Raw genomic sequence first — 20,403 nt, 5'->3', positions numbered from 1 at the left:
TTACCATTAGACCTTGCAGCTTGCACCATATCCAAAACATGTTGATCAGTTGTCAATGGAGTCAAGCAGATGTGCAGATCATTTGCAACACCCTCATACGGCTTCATGTACCCTAGTTTAGATACCTTGAAGTAGCTTCTGCAATGTTTCACCATCTTCTCAATGTCCCACAAACACAACTCATCAACATATATCTTTTCCCATACACAGAATTCACCGCCAATGTATTGCAGCCTCCGATTCTCATTTCGCACTAAATCACCAACATGATGCAGTATTAGTGTTATATGGTCTTCCATCCTATAGATTTCGGCAAGCTTGGTTTTAATCACAAACAAAACAACAACAAAATACAAACCTAAAATACAAACGTGTAATTTCCTTCATTACAAAGTTAAATGTTCATCAAATTTCGTAACCAACCAGAAAAAAAAATTTAATTTTCAAATTTTTACAACTTAACCCAAAACCCTAAAAACGAATAATCAAACCAACTGTCTCAAAAATGCAACAAACACAAACAAAGAACAATGCAAGCATCAACGATCACGCAAACAAAATGATCAAAACTTAAAACCAAAAAAACGGACAAAAACAGTTTCAAAACAAACACAGAATTGATGGAGATGATGATGATTTTGGAGGGGTGAGAATGGAGAAAGTTTTAGCGGGAAGGAGAAGAGTCAAGGATGTTTTTGATGTTTCTGACTAAAATGTGAAGAAGGAGGAATATGTAATGCAGGGGCAAAATGGGAAAAGCACGAAAAAATAAATTAAAAAGTGAAAAGTAAACTTTTTCCAAATCAATCAAATTAGTCCTTGAACATGACAGCACGCATGGCGACATGTCAGCATGGCTAACGAAGCACTTGGACGGAGGGACCTTTTTAATCGACGCCTGATAAATTCAGGGATTAAATTGATATTTCGCATAATTGAGGGACGAATTTGGCCGACCCGTAAAAATTCAGGGACTAAATTGATGGTTCCAATAAAAGAGAAATGCTAGGGCTCCAATAAGAATTAGGAGTGAACCATCAAATTTGTCCCCGAATTTTCACGCGTCAGCCAACTTTGTACCTCAATTATGCGAAATATCAACTTAGTCCCTGAATTTGTCAGACGTTCATCAAAAAGGTCCCCCCGTCCAAGTGTTCCGTTAGCCATGCTGATATGTCGTCTTGCATGCTGTGTTGTCTTGTACGCGTGGCAAGAAGGAAGCCACGTGTTCAGGGACAAATTTGATTGAATTGGAAAATGTTGAGTTTTCACTTTTCAGTTTATTTTTTCTGCTTTTCTCATTTTGCCCCTGCATTACCCATACCTCCTTCTTCACATTTCAGAACATAAAAAACGTCCTTGACCCTTCTTCTTCTCGCTAATACTTCCTCCATTTTCACCCCTCCAAAATCATCATCATGTCCGACGATTCTGAAATTTTTGAAGTTTGTGTGTTCGGCTGTGATTAAAGGTAACACCTTTCCTGTTGTTTATCAAGTTTTTGTGTTCGTATTTGTAACACTCCGTTTTCCCAACATAAAAATTTCAAACATATTTATCAGAGTAAACAACATATAACGAGATATCACACTTCTTAAAATCTCAAATACATAAATGATAATTTATCCTTCATCAACAAAATAGCAGCGAAGTTAATTCAAACGTCATAAATAGTCTTGGCACGCAAGCCTCATAAAAGTCATCTCATAAATTCAGTTAAGCAACATGAAAACATAGCATATACGCAAAGGAAAGAGAAATAGCCACTATAGATCCCCTCCCGTTACGTATCAGAGCAACCTAAGACTGTGAGGCAAGACCACTCACGACAGCACAACAGCAACCTACTCTGGATTACCTGCAAGTTACTCATACGAAGAGCAACATTTCCAAGTAGAAGGGGTGAGATTTCACAAAACAATAATATTAAGCATATAATTCAACAATTATATTTAACAACATAAAACATCTTATTAAACAACATTGATAATAATATATCATAAATCACTTCATTCTTTACTAATCACAACTTAAATCTTTATTATCTTCATCGACTCGACAAATGCAACTATGCAACTTAGACCTCTTATATGCATGTGGTACCAATACAGGGCATCAAGCCCCCATCGCTATTTGAGTATTAATATACTTCCAGGGCATCAAGCCCCCATCGCTAATTTTGAGCTAATGCTCCAACGTGGTGAGTACAAAGCTCCAGGGCATCAAGCCCCAACAATGAATGCTAATGCATGGACTCCACCTCTTAAAACAACATAAATTCGACAACCTCTTATATTAGTCCAATAATTTGGAACATCATCATCTTCAACAACTTAGACCGACTCATGCAGCTTAGTTAAATAACAACAGCAACATAGGCAGTATACAAAACAGCATGACATAATAATATCAATTTCGATTCATCATCATCTTATGTATACAAACATTCTTCAAGTAATGCATAAACATTATATCACATCATAATCAACAACAACATGTCTTATACAGCTTCAGAGATTATAATTAACCTCATTGTTAAGTCTTAATCCTACCCAAAGGTTCAACTCTCGACAACTCGTGCAACAAAGGTCGCAAAGTCTAACAAGTCACTATGTTTCTGGGTCGCTCGCGAGGCGAGAGCCTCTGCTCGCCGTGGCGAGTTCAGGTTAGAATCTCACAAGTTTAATTCCAGGTTCAATCTCATCCTACATCTTTTCCTAATCATTATTAGACATGTTCAGGCACTCAAAAGCATCTAAGGTTCCACTCAAAAGTCAAAAATACGAAATTTTGCATGCTTTCTGGTCTAGCTCGCTAGGCGAGTTCATCTGTTCGCTATGGCGAGCTGCGACATGCAACTTGCGAGGCGAGGGAAAATGGTTCGCGAGGCGAGCAATGAACTTCATTACTCGCGAGGCGAGGATCATCGTTCGCGAGGGCAAGCGATGAATGTAGGCTCGGGCAGAAGTGCAGTTTTCACGAAAATTCATCTTTTCTCATGGTTTTAAGCCTAACATTGATTCCAGAATTCATCCTACACATTATCTAAGGTCTAGGAACAGTTTCTACATCAATCTAACAACTTCTCATCGTTTAATCATCAATTATATCAATTTAACCTAATTTCCGATTCCTCTTAAACTCATCCTAATTCATGTTAAATGTAACCATTAATTCATAGACTTAATAAAATTGCAAAATTAGTCTCACCCTTATCTTATAAATGAAAATCGCAGCACTCCTAGGTCTTCTCCCTCCTCTTGGCTTTTTCTCCAAAACTGATTGTACGTACGTTATGTTTTTCTAAACTAGGTTTCCCTATTTATAACTCCTCCAATTATCTTAACTTATTTCTCTTTCTCCCCCAAAACTCTCTAAAATCTCAAAACAGCCCCTAAACTCAATATTTATTTTATTTTCAAATCTTATTTTATTAAACAATAAAATAAGTCACAACTCCTCACAAAATCATATAAAACCACCTCAATCATATAAATCACACATATATTATATAAATATAATATAAACTCATCTAAGTAACTACTAGACTCAATTAAATAATTAAATAATTCGAAACGGGGGTTACAGTATTCACTCTGTTTTTGTCCGTTTTTTTGTGTTTTCGTTTTAAGTTTTGAACATGTTGTTTATTTTGTTTTTGTGATCGTTGATGCTTGCCTTGTTCTTTGTTTGTGTTTGTTGCGTTTTTGAGACAGTTGTTTTGATTATTCGTTTTAGGGTTTTTGAAGTGAGGCTCAAGAAAGTTAGCCACAAGAATAATGTTGTGTCTGGGAATGCAGAAACTGCAGGAAATGTTGTTGCAAATGCTGGACAGGTATGACTCTTAATTTTTAAGGATCGTTTTGGCAATTAGTAATATTAATTGAAGGACTCATATGATTGATTATGTTATGATTTTAGGGACTAATTTGATTGAATTTGCAATTTCAGGTTTCTGCACCAAGGAGGCATGGCCCTAGAGGACCAATTCTTTCAGTTGATAGGCCTAGGCAAACACCAATGAGGGGTCCTGCACCAGCTCATCCAACTCCTGCTGGCATAATTAGGGTTCCATATCCAACCTATGGTCCATCTAGTTCGACTCAACCTACTAAATTCATGGAGTTTATACCAATTATCAGATTTTCAAAGAAGTGGTGCTTCCTAGAGTTTAATAGATGTTTTGGATTTGTAATATTTAGGCTTATTTGAATTATGCCCCATAGTTGGGTTTCTTTTTGCTTAAATTGCCGTTTAAGACTTATGACTTGTTAATGCCTCATAGTTGGGTTGCTTTGCCTATGTAATATCTCAGACTTATGACTTATGACCTATGACTTATGCCTATGTAATATTTCAGTTTCAATTTGCGTGTTCTGCCTTTTTTAGTTTATTTTGTACACATATGTTTCAAGGATCAATTTGATATATGATTAAATAATTCAGGGACTTATTTGATGGTTTTTTATATAACGTAGGGATCTATTTGATAGATAGAGAAATAATTCAGGGACTAATTTGATGGCAATATTATTATAGAAAGATTACATTTCTCAATCATCTTCAACCTCTTTTGATTAGTTAAACCAACCTTTGGCAGAGGGCAAGCATAAAATGGCCTTCCTGGGTTTTTTGAAGAATTGAATTATCTAACAACACAAATTGTAGGACACCAACATTCAAGCACTCTCACAACACCATTAAACTTGGAGCTTGAAGATGAAACTTAACTTTCATAACCGTTTTTTCCATATTCCCACTCCACATCATTTCAGATTCAATTTCAATAGTTTTGCTTCAAGAAATTTTGAGGATTCTGGCTTTCAGATTCACTACGAAAAAAATTAGGGTTTGAAGTTTTTTGAATTGGGGCAGAACTGAACCACTTATTATTGGAGGAAATTTTCATGATTATAGAGTGTATATTGCAGATTGTGTAATTAAGGTTCGAATTTTATACAATTGGGGAAGAAAAGAGCCATTTGGGAAGAAAGCCAAAATATTTTCTGCAAATCAATCAATTTAGTCCTTCGAAATGTTTATTATTATCGACCAAATTAGTCCCTGCCTACGTGGCGTCTGACATGTGAAAGGTTGTAACGCCCTAATTGTTATATTTAATTATTTTGATTTATGTGGGTATATATATATATTTATATATGATGTTTGGTGATTTATGTGGAGTATATATGTATATATATAAATATATTTATATATATGTGTGATTTTGGGTGATTTATGTGGTGTATTATTTTATTATATGATTTATTTAATAATAATTAGAATAAGTGTGAAATAATAATTATTTTGGTGTTTTGGGAATTAATAGAATTTATTAAAATTAAAGGGAGTTAAGTGTAATATTGGGGAGTTGAGAAGACAGTTAAGATAGAAAGATTAGAGTCAGAAACATTTTTACGTGAAACTGACAGTTTTGGGAGAAAGGAGGGAAGAGCAAGTAGAACTCAAGAAACCAAATTGCTGTGCATTTCTTTCTGCAATTCTAAGGTAAGGGTGAGGTTTACTTCAATAGTGTAGTTACTGATTTCTGATTTTGAGTTTAACAGGTTTTGGTGAGGAATTGGGATTTTGGGGTTTTATGATAAAATGAGGAATTTGAAGTTGTAAGCATGATTTTGATGTTAGAATTAGTTTCTGGTTGCATAGAACACTTAATTATGTATCTGTAAACTGATTTGGGGAGTGATTGGAAGAAAAATGGGATTTCTAGGAAAAACCTGTTTTCTGCCCGTACTGATATTCATCGCTCGCCTCGCGAGCATTCATGTCTCGCCTCGCGAGTGAACAATATCATGGCTCGCCTCGCGAGCAGTCCAACTCGCCATGGCGAGCAAGCCAAATAAAAACTTGATTTTTGAAAAGTTGTTATAAGATGTTTTGGGGATGGATTAAGGTACCTAGATGATATTAATGAAGACTGGAACAATTTTCAGGTTAAAAAGATGATTAGGGAGCTTAGTATAGAAGTTTGAGTGAGAAAATGTCATTTTTCCCGAGAGCACCTAATTTTCACTCGCCTCGAGTTCGCCTTGAACTCGCCATGGCGAGCTAGTGATTTTTTGAACTCGCCATAGCGAGCAGATGTGCTCGCGAGGCGAGCTGTGTAGTTTTGAGTGCAGTTTTGCTTGCATGAATGGTAATGTTTGAGTGTTGTTGTTTAAGCATAATTATATTTAATTGTGCATAATTCTGAATGGTTGGATCTCTGTTGGTTGTTGATTAATGTTGAGGAATGCATTGTATGTTTTAACTATTAATCATACATGTTGTTTAAGTGGAGTCACATGGAGTTTGCATTGCATGGTCAGTTGTATGTAGATATACACAAGTAGGTCCATGGCATATGCATAAAACAGCGGAGAGGACTCATGTCCTGGAGTACTAGTTGCTCAACAGCGGTGAGGGCTTCAGTCCTGATGAATGCTTTAACCATTCAAAAGCGGTGAAGGCTTCGGTCCTGTTTGGTACCACATGCATATTTGCATCCATTGAGAAGTCTAAGGTGTTGTCTTAGCAGTGTTGTCATGTCATTTGCATGAGTCTTAGTTGTTGATTGTGGTTGTTACTTGATGGTGATGATGTTGTTGGTGAATATGTACATTGTTTACATACTTGTTAAGTGGATTATGATGATGTTGTTGTTGCTTGTGAATTAATTATGTATATTTGCAAGATGATGTAATTTGACGTTATAGGGTGTTAAATTCAATTGAAGATTTAATATCTATATTTATTGTTGTGAATCTCACCCCCTCTGCTTGAAAATGTTGCCCTTCCTATGGGTAACTTGCAGGTGATCCTGAGTAGTTGGTGGTGGCTCAATGTCGTGTCTAGGGCTCTGATACGTGGGATGAGAATCATTATTTATATTATTGTTGTTTTTCCTTTCCATGTATCAAATTTTGGAATTGTGATGTGGAGCCTTTTATTGTCTTTTGAACAATGATGTTGACTTATGCTAAGGCCTTTAATGTCATAGACTGTTGTTGGATGTTCATGAGGTTATGGATTTGAAAACTATTCCGCTGCTATGTTTTCATATATATCAAGTTGTTTGACTAAATAGTTTTATTTTCTATTTAAGAAATTTTGAAATGACGTGTAGCATGCCCGTTGTGGAATTACTCTGATGAATATTTGTTATTTAATTGCTTTTGGGTAACGGGGTGTTACAAAGGTTAACGGCCACGTCAGCCCCGTTAACGCTCCGTTTGAACAAAAGGACTAACTTGATTGACATTTAACAAATTCAGGGATTAAATTGATATTTCACATAATTGAAGGACGAAGTTGGCCGACCCGTGAAAATTCAGGGACGAAGTTGATGATTCACTCTAAGAATTAGCCACTTCATCCACTTTTTTATTTATTTATTAACTTGCATCAATTGTGAGTAATTTGTTTTATTTATTATTACTAGCGTCCAGACGGGCACTCTCGTGCCCGTCTATTCGCATTTTTTACTACGCTAACGTATTGATATGTTTATTCGTGAATAAGTTTAGCCAATAGAAACCCTCATTGGAAATGCCAACACCACCAGTGTCATGCTTTCTATATCGATGTTAATGCGTCGGCTTGCACATTTCTTACCTTTTGTATCCATATTCATCTCTCTTATGCTCCAATATCACTGTCGTCAAGGACAACTCCATCCTCCTTTTCACTTCTCCCTGCCTATTTCTCTTGCAATTTTTTTCGCCGTTGGTTTGCATGATTTGAAAGCTTCAAAGGAAACCAAACATAAACATAGAAGTTTAGTTGTCATGTCTCTCTCTACTCTGCTGGTTTGGATGTAACATCAGTTGGAAGAATATTAGATTAATGCTAATAGTATTCCCATTTACTGTGATACTACTGCTGCTAATTGTCTGTCAAAGAATCCTATTTTACATTCAAGAGCCAAACATATTGAAATCAAACACCACTTTATTAGAGACTGTGTTCAAAAAAGAATTTTAGATATACAATTCATTGATACTGAACATCAATGGGCTGATAGTCTCTAATAAAGCAATAAAACAGTCTCTAATAAAACATGCGAATAATACATTTATTAAAGAAATAGATGCTCGTACAAAATTCAAATCCAACATGCATGCATATTAAATTTCAACAGTCGCAGCGGATATAAACCAGAGTGCTTCAAACATGCATATCATGAATCAATAATACATCAACATAGATGAATCTCCAAATCCCAACAACGGGTAAATCTCCAACATAAATGAAAATCCAAACAGATAAATTTAGGAAATCTAACAGACGCCTAGATCAGAGCCAGCCTAAACTCGACTAACACCGATACCGGAGATAGCTCCCGATATCCACCAAGCAAAAACAACTCACCAGAGCAACTAATCCTGCACAACGTCTACCCATCCATACAGACAGGTAGACGGTCAAAACCACTAGGGTAAGTATTACATCATCATAATCCACATAACAAATAACATGAATAATTCAATTCAAATATCATGTACTTAATTCGATAATAATATCACATATATATTCATACTATAATTTCAATATCTCACATCAAATAATCACCAGTCACATATGTCATGAACAATCATCAAATCACATTTATTCATGCACAATCATCAATCACATTTCACCAATAAGACTCATGTCATGATGTGCACCTAGTTCGACACATATATGCATGTGGTACCATTTCACTTCAAGGTCGTCACATATATCTAGACCGCCAAATGTCTATGCAAGGCCGAAGCCTACAATCTAGATCACTAATGGATCTCTGCAAGACCGAAGTCCACAAAACTAGATCACTAAATGATCTCTACTAGGCCGGAGCCCAATGATTCAACAAAAACATCATATAAAATCTCAACACGACTATGATGCATGGACATGTAACCTAGAAATTGAATTTTGATCTGGTTTTTTGCATACAACTCTAAAAAAATATATATAGAGGGTCTATAAAGTTTCGTAGAATTTTGAATAAGTTTCGATTTATTTTGATTTTTCGACCAAAATGCGTAAAATTATAATAAAAAGCAGCCAAGCCAGCGGCAGTTAACTGCCGGCGCATACGTCAGAGGCAGTTAACTACCGCTGGGGGTAATTTGGTCATTTACTTGTGTCAATAGAAGTGTTCTATGTCAAAAAAAGCAATTTTCAATCACAACCCGTTCATCCTTTTTGCATCACAAACTCGTTGGATGGGAATTCGTACAGTCTCACTGAACTCAACGCCGCCGGAGTTCTTCGTCGTCAGCCACAAACAGTAAGAATCTCTGTCATTTTCTTCCTTTCAGTTTTTCAATACTTCTTTACTCTCTCTCTGGTTTATCTCTCTTTCTCTCTGGCTATGGCTTTTCCTTTATTCCTTAAACTAAACATAAATCCCATCCGCCGGTATCTCCAAAAACGTTTGTTTTGCCTTCTGCGACCAGATATATGCTGCTTGTCTTCTTTTCAAGGTCAAAGTTTTGATTTTTATGATTCTGAGTGACGCCCTGAAGATGGATGGACTTTCACTGTCGAGGAAATGGGATCAACCCGACCACTGAATGAGATGGAGAAAATGTATGTGAGACGAGAGACTCCACGCCGGCGACGCAGGATCCTTCCTTGATTACCTTTTTGTTTTTGTTTTGACTAGCTGCTAAGATTAGAATTTGTAGTATAATGCATCAAATGGTTTGAGATATGCATATGCATTATTATTTATCCTTTTTTGGTTGGATGAGTTATCCAAGGGTGATCTTTTAATTAATTAATCCTCATTATCTAGCTCAAGTTATGCGCAATGATGTCAATAATTAAGATCTCTTTGCTGTCGAGAAAAAAGTAACTACCACTGATTTTAACGTATGGAACTTTGTGTTTAAACTTATGCTTGCGTTCAGTTTAATGAAAAAGTATGAAACATATTGGCCACTTCAGTTATCAATGGCGGTATAGGCATGAACAGATGATTGATTTTTATGTATATGGGTCTTTTTTCAAATTAAAGTTTCGATCTTCAACCTTCTGGATCTCACAATAGACCTAAAGATACCAAAACAAAATCACAGTTTTACATTCCTACGAAGTTAAAAAGTTTTGATTTTTATACTTCTGAGGCTTTGTTAAAAATTAAAGTTTTGATTTTCGTATATGGGTCTTTGTTCAAATTAAAGTTTCGATCTTCAACCTTATGGGTCTCACGATAAACCTAAGATGCAAAAACAGTTTGAATCCTTGTGATTTGTTTTTAACATCTGAAAACAGATGAATGCTTCAACCTTATGGGTCATACGTTTCCAAAAGGTTGAAGATCGAAACAATTTGAATCCTCCTAGGAAGTGATATGCAATACGATAATCTTCCTATCTTCCTATGTATAAAAGTATTGATTTTTATGGTTTTGTGATGTGTTTTTTTTTTTTGCAGATCTGAAGTTCTAATCAAAGGCAAGTGGAGATCTAAACTGGAAATTCTAAATAAAAGAAAAGAACCATATTTTTAAGGAATTACTTCCCTTTTGCTATGGTGATTCTCTTTTTCTTCAAGGGTGAGTGTTCTTTTATTAATTGTTCTGTTTAAGCGTTGTCTCTGTTAAATTACTTTAAAGAGTTGATTTTTATGCCCAACCTAGTGGGTAAAGCCATTTAACAATCGCTTAATTTCAATTCAAATTATTAGAGAGAATTATTCTGTATTGAAATTGTGAAACTGCTTATAAAATTAATCAGGTTTTAGGAGCGGAACTGAATTATAAATTAGTGAGAAAGTTTGGATTTTGAACCATAAACACAGTAGTGAGAAAGTCCCAGCTTTTCTTATTTTTGGGGATTCCTTCTTCTCAAAGTACTAATTTTTTTTTTTATCTTTCATTCCAAAAGGATTTCTTATTTTGCTTTGATTGCATTCGAAAGCTAAATTTTCTTCGATTGAGATGTTTGGATAGTCTGAAACTACACTGTTTCTTAATCGCTTGTTTTCTATGTTTCATTCTATCCTATTGTTATTTTTGTAGAATTGTGAACCAATTAGCTTAAAGCTATTGGAGAGAAGGGGTCGTATGGTTCCTATTTATTGTCTAAGAGACAACCATGCTTTCTTTGATATTTTTTTCTTTTTCTTTTTTCATGTTTTTGGTCAAAAAATTTCATTTCGAGCTACTTGGTCTTCCATCCATATGCTTCTGCCCTTAAAATTTTCATCTTTATGCTTGTGTGTCTTATGTTTATACATTTAAATTGTATTCATCATTTGATTTTTCTTTTTTAAAAATGAAATTAGTTTTTCTCAAATATATTTTAATGTTGTTTTTTCTCCTTTTCATCTCTCATTCTTTGGTTTTGTCCTGGTTCTGATGGCTTTAATTGTTGTTTTGATTGTTCTTATGTGGATTTTGAACACCAAATGTTAGTTCCAACTCGCCCCATTCCTTGCTCTTTACCCTTTATTTACACTCCAGTCTCGGTATGTAGATATTTATTTTCATTTAAAAATTTAGTTGATAATCATATGAGCTTGTTTTGTTATCACAATTTTTTTTCAAGTTTTTTTCTCTCTTCTAATATACGTATGTTTCTTTGGAACAGATATGGAGATTTAATCAAATACAAGTGGAGATCTAAATCTAGAAAGCTTAAATAAAAAAGCTACTATAAACTAGTTACTTTTAGGAATTACCACACTACTGGTGTGGTGTTTATCTTCTTCTATTAAGGGTGAGTTTTCTTTAATCAATTGCTTTGTTTACAGTTTTTTTTTATCTTTAAGCTTTTGGTCTTTGTTAAATTACTTGAAGTTTTTTTTTTTTCTTTCTTTAATCTAAAGCTTATCTTTTTTATTTATCTCTTCTTTTAAGGTTGATGATTTCAAAAGGCTGATTACACTTTAGTTATATTTATTCTCGTGGTTTAGTCATGTGCCTTTTTGGGTTAAAGTAAGTTTGTTATTGGTCTTAACCTTTGGGTGTTTAAAATAAGTTGGATGAAGTTCAAATTTGTTAATCTCAAGCCCTTTTTCTACCTTCAGTTTTTTACGTCACTTGTGTTTGATGGTTTTGAAGGATTTTGAAACGAATGACTTGTTGGAAAAATATTTTATTTAAGTGTTTGAAAATATTGAAGTTGATCATATTTCGGAGCGTGTTGAAACTTCACCTAAAATGTGTAGAAAGCTTTAGAGCCTAAAACCTTCTTTCTTTATAACTAGAAATATGCACTTCCAAGACCTAAAACACAAGAAGCACAAATTGAGCATGGGATTAGAATGGTTATTATGATTCTTACACAAGATATTCATGTTACAAACTCGTTTAGTTTTTGTGTTAATACAATTTGAATTATGTAATATGAATATGTTTTTTCCATTATTTGTTTTCTTAACAAAAAGGTGTATAAGGTTTTGGATTTTATAATACAATAAAACAAACAATTCAGATTTTATAATGCAAACAACCCTTATGTGAAAATTAAATTTTTCATTTTATACCTTGCTTATTTTGCCATAAGGAGGGGTCTGAAACATGAATAGAGTGATTCAATTTTTAAATTCAAGTACTAATTTATTCGGTGTATATAGGAAAAAAAACATATTTTATAATATATATTCTAAAATTTCAATGACATTTTTTAAAATTTTTAAGAGCGAGTGAGGATTAATTAAATAGTTATGCTAACTAGTGTATCTGATTCTAGTTAGAAAAGTTAAAAGTATTTTTTTTTAATATTTTTTAATTAAAGTAAAAAAAATTAACTGAAAACAATAAATTCTTACACTTTAAATAAATAAAAAATCGACTGAAAAAAGAAAAGGAAGCAGGTTTCCTATACACAAACATGTAGGAAGTTCGATGAGAACCTACCAATTGTTCCGATCTGCGAGTCGCCATTGTTTGGTAATAATTATTCTCAAACTCTCGTTTCTATTTACAATTTTCTTCTTTCAATTTCTCTTTTTGCTCCGATTGTTACTCTGCGTGTTGGTTCATTTTGCATCCAAGTTTGTGTAATTCCTTCCTTGCTCTTACATGTTTAAAATCATAATTTGAGTGGTACTATGAGCATATTTTAATTGACTTATTTGAGCTTTTCTTACAGAAACAACTTATCCATAAGCACTTATATGATATGTGTTATGCTATAAGTCCTTAATTAAGCCTTTTATCCAAACATAGCATATATATCTATAGGGATTGCCCACTTGCTACTAATAACTATGACATGTGTTCCTATTGCTTTGAGTTTTCCTGGTTGTGATTTTTTGGCTATGATCTTTGGCAAACCTTGTGCTAAGTCTCAGTTGGCCCTTCAATATTCTCACTTTATTTATAAAAGTAAAGACTAGTTATAATATAATATGGTAATAATTATTTATAGCTGCCGCGTTAGGTTAAGCTTCACTGATGGTTTCTTTTGGAATCTCCAAAAGAAATTGCATTGGATGAGATACTCTTATCAAGCTGTGGTAGGATGTTATTATAGTGTAAAACTTTCCTAGTTTGAGTCTGTCTAGTTTCCATTGTACCCCCTGCATTAAAAGTTGCATCGCATTAATGCATTCGGAGTCCTTGTATGGTCATGTAGGCAACTTAACTTTGCATTATAGTTATATTGTGGACATTTTTCTGTCAAACAATATTGGGTTTTGGTTATCATATTGGTTCTGCCCTACTCTTGGAGAAGATTTTGATGATTCATTACATTATGTCCAACATGCTTGGTTTTTGTTGCATTGTATTTCTATGTATGGACGTGTTTTGTTTGCTGCCGTTGGATGAAAGGAATGTATTGAGTTCATGGGTTGTTGTTTTTGCTGTGTTACAGCCTTCTATATTTCAGTTTATATGCAAATTTGATTCATTTATATACTCTGATGAGTTAATAATAAAACCTTGCGGTTGATATTCAAATGCGGGTGTTAGTTGAGGGAATGATTAATTTATATACTACTAGGACAGAACTCAACTTTTACCTATCTGACATTATTTTTTATTATCCTTCAGCACTTGCTAATGTATCTTTATTGTGTAGGTAAATTTTAAGTAATATTAGTTTCTATTCCACCTTCATTGTTGCTGCACTATACTGGAACAATATCAGCTTGCTGTTGGTTTACAGAAACTTCCTCTATACTTTCTTGAAATTACTGCAACGCTTTGAGGTTCAAAGGCTCTCATCAATGGTATATTGACTAACTATTCTACTCCTGATATTTTTTTTTTTTTTTTTTTTACTTTCGATTTGTAGTTATTGCTTTATCTTTAGTAAAAAATAACAAGCATATAGATTCCCTTATTGTCATGAGAAGCAACGTTTTGAATTCTAGTTCTTAATCTCTTTTCTGTTTGTTTCTGACTATATGTATTGCCATGTAAGGTTTCTACCTTTAATTCACACTTGTGTGCTTCTTTCGATTCATTTTCACTTCAATGTAATGTCTTCATTCTATGGATTTAAGAAATATGAATGATGCACTATTGCTCTTGTTCATTGAATACAACAACAAAAACAAAAATGACACCTAACCATTTCAAAGTAGGAAAAGTTTAAGGAAAATGTTAAAGAGTACCCTTGGGGCATTGTTTAAGGAAGTAGATATAGACATAATGTGTTGGGAAACGGTGAATTCAACTTTATAAAAGTTTTAAAGTTGTTATTTCCAATGTAAATCTACTATTTTTAGCTTCCTTAACTAGTTCCCCAGGGGCACTTGTTAGCATGACCCAAAGAAGAAACCAGACATATCTGTATGACCAATGTAAGTTGCTTGGTGATTTTAGCTATGATATTATGTGCAAGTTGATTGACCATATGGTGTTTTTAGCTTCCTTGTGAAACATATATAAGATCAAAGAGTTTCTGTGCAACTAGTCATGTGGTTTGAAAATTGGATCCTTGAGTATAGTTTTTAGTTCATTCTGTAGGGATTAGTGAAAGTATGTAGCATTTTCAGTTCTACTGCTATACAAAATACCTTACTAATCTAACCTGTATTTTGATTTTCGACATGCAATTCTTGATTATTTATTTATATAATGGCTTAATAGAAGATTGGCCTTGGGGGTCAAAACTGCCACAGGTGCAAAACTTAGGGGGCGGTTTTGTAGTTTTTTTCTTCTTCTTAGGGGGCCAAAATCGTAACTTTGGGAAAGTTAGGGGGCAAAAACTGTTATTAAGCCTTATATTTACTCATGGTGATGATGCCTGGATCTTTTCTTCCTTCAATCTTTAATCTTGTTGTTTATGTTCTTAATTTAGGAAGAGTTGTGACCGTTAATTAATAGGTCTAAACTTATCTTACCGTCTGTGTCCCATCTCAACTCTTCTGATTCTTGCCAACTTACGTGATTTTAGCAATGAAACTATGCATTGTCCATCTTTGCTGTTTGATGATAGAAAGTTGTCATACCTATACTCGCTAGTGAACACATTAAATTAAGATCAACTAGGCCATAAATTTCATATCTTTGTAAAAATAAATAAATAACAATCTTCACTGTGTCGGTGTTCATAGTTCAAAAACAAGTTCAGCACCAAAAAACAGTTCGATTCATACAGGTAGGGAAGTTCAGTTCATAATGTTGGAATTTAGCTTGGTTTGCAGTTTAGCAGTTTGGTTGAAACTGGTTCAGCTTGAAAATACGAAACACCAAACCCAACAACCTGAATCCGTTTGGTTTTGCTGAACTGAAAAACACTCCGATGTTCAATTACCATGTGATGGTGTCAGCCATCAGGTCAATGTGGCTTTTGCATTCTTTGACTCACTCATTGTACTTACTTAGCTGGCAGTAATTATATCAAATGCACGTGAATGATTAAATTTAAAAGTAAATTAGTGATAGGTTGTGATTGTAGTTTTCCATCATAAGTTCAATCATCACTTATAATTTAAGCGATCTACTGCTCTGATTCAATTAGTCTTGTGGATTTTACAGTTATGTATTCAAATTTTGTTTTAATTGTCTAGATCGAACTTTATTGACTTTTTTCAAATCTTACTCAATAATCACTTTTGCAATTTCGTCCAGTTGAAAACGATGTTTCTCGATTGGTACTTTAAGATTGGGGTTGCGTCAGCTTTGGTTGGAGCTTCTATGGAATTTTTCATGGTCAAAACAGGCTTCTGTGTGAGAAACTTCATTTCTCATTATTTAAACACTCTTGCCACCTTTGCATTTTCTTGAATTTTCCATCTCATTTTCTCATTGATACTGACTTTAAAAATCTATTATAATTTCAAATTGTTGTTGGTTATTATATGATCTGTTGGGTTGTACAGTGGCAGGATAGTGGTTCTGGTTACTAGATGCTATCGTAAGTAAAATATATTACTACCAATACAACTAGATACACCACTCCTTAATTTAGTGAATTTTTTAGTTTTGTCTAGTATGTCTTTCAATGGTAAGGGTTTTTTGGGAAATATCATGGACCCCATCATATAGTGTGTTAGTTTTTAGTCATCTAAACACTCTCCCATGATATATAGTGGGGACTGTGTTAGGTTACTTTGAACAGTTACAAGCAGAAAAGGAATTATTCGTCCCTGAATTTATTGATAAAGAAAAGATTACACAAAGGAACTATTCCCACTCACACTAGAAACAGAAGAATCTATTTATAGATTGCCCATAGTGTATGTTTGAGTGAATCCTCCAGCTTAAACAAAGTCCATCCACTTGCATTATGGTTCCATCAGCTCCTCCATTTCCTCCTATGCATTCTCCTCTGCTTCACTTTTTGTGATTTTTCTCTCATCATTTAATTTCTCATCCTCGGCCAATATGACTACCCATATATTCTTCCCTGGACAATGATGGCCTGGACTATAAGCCAAGCCACAACAGACACACCTTCCTCCTCTCTTCGTTTCAGATGCTCCAGGTAAAAGGGACAGCGAGTACTCCTGTTTCTTGAACCAAAATTTGTTGCATCTCCTGGTTTAGCTCCTTAATTTTGCACATTTGCTCTGTTGCCATTCATCCCAAAACGACCTCCTCCATTTGAAATTGGTGTGCTGTTGTATGCCCCAAATGCAGCAGCATGCAACACAATACCTCCTCCTTGATTGACGATAAAAGAAAAGACTAACAGAAATAACAAAAGAGATAGCAACCCAACTACTCTAACTGACCCCTAACTACCTCCTCTCAAACTATACGACCAGAGGCCTATATATATTCCTAAATTTCTTTCTGTAATAAACTTTAAGACCCTTTCAGTAGTTGCAGTAATAGCTTGACAAACAGACTATGTATTCCTATGTTGGTTAAAAAGATCATTATTGGATATAGTATAGTTTTCCATGAAAAAAATAAAAAACTCACATTTTGGTGGTTTTATTCCCAAGGGAAGGGTTGGGAAAATACATTCCCATGAGGTGGGGAAAAATTTTATTCGCAAAATTTCTTTTTATAATTTCTACAACTGCCTCTACACTCCACACACTAATTTTTAGCCAAACATTTTTTTTTTTAAAAAGATACTGAGGAATCCCCTTCATTATATTCTTGAAAAAGTTATTTTTGAATGAATTTACATCAATTTAAACAAAGTCCCCTGTGTCTTTTACATAATTTATTTTGGTCAAATTGCTCAATTAAGTCGATATTTTGCATATGTTGAGGATATTTGTTTTCAATAATTGCTTTCTCGAGGATTTTGCTTGCTCTCTTGAATTCTGCATCATCAAAGGATTTAGGTTTAGAAAGTTTGAATCTGTTTCACTTTTTTGCATTGTGCAGATGACAAAGTAACTGTTTTGGAGTCAGAAAAGCGCGCCTTGGAGAATTCTCCAGAAGCTCAAGCAATTAGAGAAGCTCTCAACCCTTGGAGACATGTTGATACAAAAGAAACAAACAAGCCCTGACGCGAGTATGAACCATTTTATTAAAATCCATGAATGATTCGTCAAGAATTTTACAGAGAATACGCTGGAAGTTGATTGCATATGGACTGCTTTTCTGTTATACTTATGATTCATGTGGTGGAATTGATGGAGCCCTTCCATTGCGGCATCTTGTTAACCAACCTGCAATTCATGGGCAAATCTACCATGTATCACACACACAACCTTCTATTTATTTTTGCTACTATATGGCTTTGAATCTTGGGGAAATTTAATTATTTTGTTAGTATGATACAAGGTGAATGTCGCAATATTCCCAATAAATAAAACAATTCCAAACAGTTCTAAAATTGTTTTGCCACCTGGCATTTATCTCTGTTATGCAAGTATTCTAACTGTACTCTAACATAGCCACTCTTCTATAATTTCATTTGGCTTTTAATCTCGTGGTCCATGGTTGTCATCATCATCACCATACACCATATATTTTATAACCTTCATGACCATGGCTGTCTTTGTAGATTCCAGCTGAAACATGGTTTACATATCACATTACTTGGCAATAGCAACATGGTTGGATAAAGAGTAGAAAAAAAAGAAAAAGATGGCAAATCATTACCATTTACTACTCCACCAGTAGTCACCTGGTATCAACTGGGTGCTTCTCTCCAGATTTGAGTTGGGATCCCAAACGCTGAGAAGAAAATAAAATAAAAATAGTAATGTCTCTTCTGGGGTATGTTTTGGGTTATGGGATGAGTCAATAATTAGTGTTTTTAATATAATATTTGAGTCCATTTTATTTAGATTTGATTTTATTTAGTTTTATTTCCTTTTTAGAACTCTTTTACTTCAATTGCAAGTTATTTAATTTCAGGAACAAATATTCTAAAGATTCAGTCTAGGAGTAAAAGAAAGAGGATTTGGAGCTCATTCATGCCTAAAATACGAAGATTGGGAACAAAAATATGTTTCCCCAAGGTCAGAGACTTGGCACGGCCCGTGCCACCAGCCACACGGCCGTGCCAACCTTCAGGATCCACTTTTGCTGCTTTTTGCTTCCCAGACAAGTTAGCTATTAGTTTATTTCTGATCTAAAAGCCCGTAGTTTCTTGTCGAACATTCTAGTGTTATTCTTGTGGAACATTCTAGTGTTATATTTCTTAGGGCTTAAGTCATTGTAGACTATAAATAGAGTAGCTAGCTATCACAACGATTCATCTTTTGTTCTTGGAATTAAATAGTGACAATTGTCTTCTTTAATAAAAGTTCTTTCTTTTACTTTCTTGTTATTTTATTTACTTTCCTCTTTTTCTTCTCTATGTCTACAATGAACATGAGTGAATAGACTCTTCTTGTCTTGAGATTGTTGGATAAGTCTAATAACGTAATGCTAATCAAACCAAGCCTTAAACCCTAATTTTATGTAACCTTAATTTCTAATCTATTTCACCGTTCTTATAATCAGTAACAAATATTAAATTAATCGATGGATCGAAAGATGAAGTTTATTAGTTGTTATTGATTTATCACAAATATTAAGCGATGGATTGAAAGATGAAGTTTTAATATTTGGAACAAGTGAATATAGACAAGGATTGCGAAACATGAAAATAGTCTAGCGAACCTTGAGACAATAAAGTTTCGAGCTTCAAGGATTTCAATAGCAATCAACCATGAAAATAGGCGTGGTTGCTAGAGAAACACACTCACTGAGACCGAAAGGAGATGTGATAGGGTAAAGAGAAACTTGTCTTTAGAAAGAAGGTCTAACATAAAGTTCTAGATTTAAGGTTTGATTTGAGAGGGTTTGTCACCATGACGGACCAATGATCCCAAGGCTCTTTTATTATTATTATTATTATTATTATTATTATTATTATTATTATTATTATTATTATTATTATTATTATTATTTTCAATCGTTTGAAAACCCCAACTTTGCAATTTAAACTCTTTCTAATCATCAACTAAAGTTAATTGAATTAAACAACTCCATGTTGGAACGATACTCTCTTTTTACTACTTCGGTAGAACTGTGCACTTGCGGTTTTACCTCATCAAGTTTTTGGCGCCGTTGCCGGGGAGTTAACTAGTTTGATTAACTTTTTCTTAGTGATTATAATTTTTTTTCTTTTCTTTACTCTTTTTCTTCTACTACTTCTTTCTTTTACCGTTAACTTCTTGGGTTCTTGCTCTTTTATGCGAAGAACTAAGAGTCTTGGTGAATTCGTTCCCGAGATCGAAAGGTATTTGCATAAGAGAAAGAGAGACACACGAAATAATATCGCTATGGCTGAACGCGCTCTCAAAGAGTATGCATTACCATCTACGGATGAGCCACATGCTATTATTGTGTACCCAACGGTTGAGGGTAACAACTTTGAGATCAAGCCTGCACTACTTAACTTGGTGCAGCAAAATCAGTTTTCTGGATCACCTGCTGAGGATCCAAATCTGCATATCTCAACGTTTTTAAGACTCAGCGGAACCTTGAAAGCGAATCAAGAAGTCGTAAGGCTGCACCTTTTTCCTTTCACCTTAAGGGATAGAGCTGGTGCT

General features: G+C 34.3%; 1 long non-coding RNA gene across 5 annotated transcripts; it reads left to right on the top strand.

The window, feature by feature from the left end:
- The first annotated feature begins 9,157 nt into the window (after nt 1-9,157).
- LOC11430746 (uncharacterized) lies at nt 9,158-19,122 on the top strand. Of its 5 annotated transcripts, none has more exons than XR_003009490.2 (8): nt 9,158-9,274; nt 10,426-10,546; nt 11,408-11,460; nt 11,583-11,711; nt 14,022-14,172; nt 16,022-16,120; nt 17,738-18,560; nt 18,719-19,122. It is a non-coding gene; the product is annotated as an uncharacterized lncRNA (long non-coding RNA). The 5 variants fall into 5 exon arrangements; XR_003009488.2 differs by having other exon boundaries at nt 17,738-18,577; XR_003009492.2 differs by lacking the exon at nt 18,719-19,122 and having other exon boundaries at nt 17,738-18,050; nt 18,363-18,578.
- The last annotated feature ends 1,281 nt before the right edge of the window (nt 19,123-20,403 follow it).

Source organism: Medicago truncatula, chromosome 2 (genome assembly GCF_003473485.1).
Source record: "Medicago truncatula cultivar Jemalong A17 chromosome 2, MtrunA17r5.0-ANR, whole genome shotgun sequence".
Taxonomy (NCBI): Eukaryota; Viridiplantae; Streptophyta; class Magnoliopsida; order Fabales; family Fabaceae; genus Medicago; species Medicago truncatula.
Note: the sequence above shows the minus strand (reverse complement) of the source record. Positions and strands in the feature narration are given on the sequence as shown.